This window comes from Pogona vitticeps, chromosome 1, assembly GCF_051106095.1.
Source record: "Pogona vitticeps strain Pit_001003342236 chromosome 1, PviZW2.1, whole genome shotgun sequence".
NCBI lineage: Eukaryota > Metazoa > Chordata > Lepidosauria > Squamata > Agamidae > Pogona > Pogona vitticeps.
Window position 1 is genome coordinate 180134522 of NC_135783.1, and position 5823 is coordinate 180140344.

The 5823-nt window shown below is 39.8% G+C and overlaps 1 pseudogene; it reads right to left on the reverse strand.

Annotated features, from left to right (window-relative positions):
• Positions 1-2319: 2319 nt before the first annotated feature.
• LOC110072426 (NADH dehydrogenase [ubiquinone] 1 alpha subcomplex subunit 10, mitochondrial pseudogene) lies at positions 2320-3412 on the reverse strand (annotated as a pseudogene).
• Between the last annotated feature and the right edge of the window lie 2411 nt (positions 3413-5823).

Consider the following 5823-nt stretch of genomic DNA (forward strand, 5'->3'; position numbering starts at 1 on the left):
TCTTATCCCCATTTTGAAAACAAGGCCCTGGCATCCCTATCATCAAGGTCTAACACTGACTGCAGCTTACCTTTTGTGTGGTTTAGGCCAGGCACAAGAAGAGGTCATGGGAAGGGGGGGGCTGCTGAGGTGCTGCTTCTGCCCTAAAATCTATGACAATCTACTTTGGTTCAGCAAATGGATGGATTAGAAAGTAGGATTGGACCAGAACTGGTTTCTGCTCATGACTTTTTGCTGTTTTAAATATAAATCATCCTAGTTGCAAGGATTACTAAAAGAATATCTGTGAAGTACTTTCATCGCTGGGGAAACAGATGCTATAAATAAGTAGGAACAACAACTAAAACCGTTCATTACATTTGGCAAGATTTTTTTCAGTTGTGCTTTTCACACTTAGGTAAATGATGCCACATGGCATCACTTTCAGAAAGGCAGCCTAGAAGAGGACTCAATGCACAAACAATAAATGAAAATACATGCGGTTGCTCTAACCTGGAGTACATCTACAATACCATAGTAATAGCAGTTTCATATCACTTTTATTGTGCTATGGCTTCATCCTATGGAATCTTGGGATTTGTAATTTGGGAGATGCTCAAGAATTCTCAAATTTAGTTCAGAGGAACTATGTATAATTTTTAGCAGATGTATTCAGCTTGATTTCCCTTGGCTCGGTTTTAGCACACATGCTCTTCAATATATACTTGAAATCATTGTTAGAGATCATCCTTGGCTTTGGTGGTGGGTTTCATCAATGTACTGTTGTCCAGCTATACCTTACATGAAATAAGTAACCAGAGGCAGCTATGATAGTCATTATTCATTGTCTGGAGGCTATGGTCACATAGCTGGGGGTCAAAAGAATGAATCTGAATCTAGACAAGATGGAGTTGATGCTGCTCTCTCAGTACATATTTCCAATGGCTGAAAAAGAAAAAAAAACATATTTCTGTGAACTAGGTGAGGAGGTTGTGTGTCTTATTAGACTTAATGCTAGAGAAACAGGTAGGAACTGTGGCTAAATCTGTCCCTGGTTTGAAAACTTTGTCCTTACATGGAGGAGATAGATGTGGCAATGCTGATTCATGCAACTATAATCTTGAGATTAAAAGGTAAAGGTAAAGGTTCCCCTTGACAATTTTTGTCCAGTCGTGTTCGACTTTAGGGGGCGGTGCTCATCCCTGTTTCCAAGCCATAGAGCCAGCGTTTGTCCGAAGACAATCTTTCCGTGGTCACATGGCCAGTGCGACTTAGACACGGAACGCTGTTACCTTCCCACCTAAGTGGTCCCTGTTTATCTACTGGTATTTACATGCTTTCGAACTGCTAGGTTGGCAGGAGCTGGGACAAGCGACGGGAGCTCACTCCGTTGCGTGGATTCGATCTTACGATTGCTTGGTCTTCTGACCCTGCAGCACAGGCTTCTGCAGTTTAGCCCACAGCGCCACCACGTCCCTAACCTTGAGATTAGATTACTCCAATTTACTTTACCTGGGGCTGCCCCTAAAAACAACTCAGAAGTTTCAACTGGTACAACATGAAGCAGTTAGGCCCCTCACAGAGGTGTCTCTTGTTACAATCATGACACCTATTTTCCATCATTCAAATTGGCTCCCAGGGATTTTCTTGACTCAACTCAAGATGTTGATTATCATCTTTAAAGCCCTGCATGGTTGGGGACCCAGATATCTACTGGGTTACCTCTATCCATATGAGCCCTTGCACCAATGGAGGTAATCCAGGACTATTCTTCTAAGGTTAAATGTTAAAGCATGGGATCTGAATATGTCAAGAAAATATCCTTTTCATGTTGCTGCCCTATACTTTTGAATTTGCTTTCTGAATCCCTGCAAAGTATAACATCCCTGCAGGTCTGAAGTGTCATAGAAATCCTCCCCTTAAATGAGATTCCATTTAAATCAGCAAGCCTACCTCCCATTTTAATCACATTTCTAATGGGAGGCAGTTCAAAATAATCTTGAATGACCCTGCAATTTCCCCTTTGATGCAGTAGTGTAGAACAGTGTGTGTCCTGCACTCAGAGGGCCAACTAGAGGGGGATGGCAGATTCCCAGGGGCATCATCACCCCGGTTTTGGAGTCAGCTCAGCACTGTCATTTGACATGAGAGCTATTTCAGCCAGATCTATCTGTCTCCAACATCAGCACTGTAACCAGGTGAATATCGATGTATTCCATCCATAATACATTTTTTTATTTGCACAATTTGTCTACTCATGGTGATCTCCACAATGTGGAAATACAGGGCTCACACCTTGTCTTGAACAAAAATTCTCAAGAGATCAATAGTGCCTTTATTCTAATCAAGCCAAGGCCCTTGTCAAACTTCAGGAGTTCAATATCTTCAAGGACTTTTTCTACATTCTCAGCTTCCCTACCTGTGTACTGTAGGACCTTTGAGACTTCACTCATCTGTGGCAAGAAAATTTCTTAAAGGCATCTTCAATGCTCTGAAGAGAAGGAGGTGATACATTTTCTTCCTATGACTCACTCCTCTCTTCAGTCTTTTTCAGAACTTCCAAGACAGGTATGTCAATATAAATGACCAGGTGAGGAGGCAAAAACTGATATATACTGAGGTCCTTGATCTTCTTGTAATACTGTACACAATATTCCTGAATATAAACTTGCTTAAACGTTGGCTCCAAAAATACTGAGTCAATGAAGGGGGCCTGTTCCAGCATTGCTCCCTGTCATGACCCAAAGAGATGTTCCAGGGCATCGACATACTGCAGGAGATGGCAACGGTACCATCTGGTAAGAGCTTCCATCTGGGTTTTTAGGGTCATGGTAAAATCCCTCCAGATTACAATTGCCAATAAATGTGGAATCCAGTGGTGTCTCATCTTTTGCGTCCCTCTCCACATAATGAATATCTACTTTTGGAAAGTATCGCAAGCCCAGCTGTTCTGCTACCTGCTGTGCGCAAATTTGCCTTTGCTAACACAGAGATTACCGCCCATTGTAAAGGCTTTGCTGTATTTACGGAGCCATTTTGTAGCTTTGTCTCCCAGCCCATAAGCCAGCACAGCTTAGGCAAAACTGCTGTGGGAGCTCTCATGAAGCTTTGCTACTTTGAGAGTGCTGGATCTAGCCCAGACCCTGCTCAGGCCCCCAGCAACAGCAGTGCCAAGGACATGTACATGGTGTCAGAGCAGCCCCAGGCCAGAATTCAGTCCCCTTTGGTCTCCCTGCCAGCTGGAAGGAGCCAGACAGGTATCATCCTCACTTTCCCTTCTTTACCTCCTTGATGCTCTCTTGAGATTCAGTTTACTGATTCTTTGGCTACGGTCTGCTATTGGACTGATGATGGAACCAAGGTACACAAAATCTTTCACTATATCATTGTCTTCATTGCCAACATTAAAGTTGTGCAGTTTTTCTGTTGTCATGATTTTGGACTTAATGTTGAACTGCAGTCCTGCTTTTGACACTTTCTTCTTTCACTTTTATCAAAAGTTGTTTCAAGTCGTTGCTGTTTTCTGCCAGTAAGATAGTGTTGTCTGCATATCTGAAATTATTTATGTTTCTTCCATCAGTTTTCACTCATCCTTCATTGAATGTAGTCCAGCTTTCTGTATGATATGTTCTGTGTACACACTGAACTAGATATGGAGATAAAGTGCATCTTTGCCTGATACTTTTGCCTTTAGGAAATCATTCTCTCTCCGTAATCTGTCCTAATGGTAGCTTCTTGTGCACAATACATATCAGAACAATCAAGTGAGAAGGCACACTTTTTTCTTTCGGAACAATCCATAGCTTCTCATGAAGCATACACTCAAAGGTTAGGCTGTAATCTGTAAAGCATAAACTGATATTCTTCTGAAGTTTTTTGGTGACTTTCAATAGCCATCAGATGTTTTCAATGTGATCTCGTGCCTTATCTTTTTCGAAATTTGGATTGAATACCAGATGTTTCTTGTTCTCCATATAATGTAAAAGCCTTTACTCCATATAAAGTAAAAAGTTGTTGCAACACCTAGAGCATCACTTTGCTGGCTTGGGAAATTAAAGCAATGGTCTGATAGTTACTGCACTCCTTGACATCTCCTTTCTTGGAGATTGGAATGTATATAATTAATTACTTTTAATGTTTTAATTGTTTTAAGAAATATTTTAATATATGGTATTTTATACTGTTTCTTAAAATGTTTTTAATGTTTTTAGGTTTTGATGTTGTACGCCGCCCAGAAGCCACTGGCAATGGTGCGGCTGAAAAATATTGTAAATAAATAAATAAATAAATAAATATTGAATATTTCCAGGCTGTGGGCTATTGTTTTGTTTCCGTATTGGCATATTCTTGTTATGTTTTTGACAGATTCAGTCTCTCTGGCTTGAAATAGTTTTATCAATATCCAATTTATTAGTGATTTATTTCTTCCTAGTTATTTCAGAAAAGCTTTTGCTTCACTTTCTAGAAATACAGGTTCTCCATCATAGGTTTCCTGTTCAAAGGATTCTGTCATCCTTTTTCTCTTTTGTTTAGCTCTTCAGTATACTATTTCCACCTTTCCTTTATTTTACTCTGGTTGGTTATTTGTATTCCTGTTGATCATGCAGCATTCATAAATTTCCTCTGAGTTTTTGGATCTTCTGGAAGAGATTTCTTGTTTTTCCTCTTTTGTTCTATTTCTGTTTCTGGTGATGTTCATAGACAGCCGTCTGTTCATTTTCTTGAAGCATATATTTGTGCAAGTTATTTTCCAACAACATTTGGTTCCGCTTTGTTTCCTAGTTTTGTGTCCCAGTCGCCTATGATTATAAAAGCATGTATTTGGAGTGTGATCAGTTTCCTCACGGACACTTGCATAAAAGCTTTCAATTTAATCTTCTTCAGCATCTTTAGTTGGAACATCCACTTGAATGGTGAGTTCTCTCAGAGCTCTCATTGATATTATGCAATATAGAGCTGTAACTGCGTGTGCTACATCTTGCCTCAATATTAGAACTACTCCATTTCTTCTGAGTTTGACATTTCCAGGATCAATCATATTTCAAGATTATGGCCACTGCTCAGACTTTCTTGGTGTGGGTGAATTTCAGGAGGGCCAGATGTACTGGTGTCTGAGAGAAATCTTCCTGTCCGGTACCCTCCCAACACTTTGAGTCACTCTGACTGCTCAGTGCTCTAGGGAGTTACCAAAAATTCACAAGGTCAGCCTTTTGGCTAACCTTGCCAGGTAGGAACATCACAATACCCACAAAATGTACAATATCCAGTAGATGAATGAGGCAAAGCTTTTCTTTAGTACCAGGAACCATCTTTGATTCCCCAAATATCCAAATTGCTATAAAACATTATTATTTTATTTAAGATGTTGCAGAAAGAAGTAAAAATTAATAAAGTTCCAAACTGTTTCAAAATATAATTTCAGAGGTCCCAAAAGCAGTCAAAAACTTTTGATGCAAGTGAGCATCCAGAAGCTCTTGAGGCAAAGGCAATTTCTGAACAGTTCCCACAAGAGAATAAGAAAGCTAACTATCCTAAGCAAATATTCACATTCAAGTAGAATTTCAGCATATTCAAGTAGAATTCAAGTAGAATTCCAGAGCATATTCAACATACAAATCAGGTAGCAAAGCAGCACATGAGCATTTAATTGTCATGAGAGAGACTAAGCTAAACTAAACAAACTCTCCATCGTTATATTCATCATTCAGTTTTTTCCATACCTTTTGAGGGAATGCATCAAATTGCCCTCAGGTTGCCCTGAACCTTCCTGAAGAAGAGAGTAACTTCTCGAAAGTAACCTCACTCTTCAACTAAACCAGTTTTGTTAATTAACTTGTATCAGGA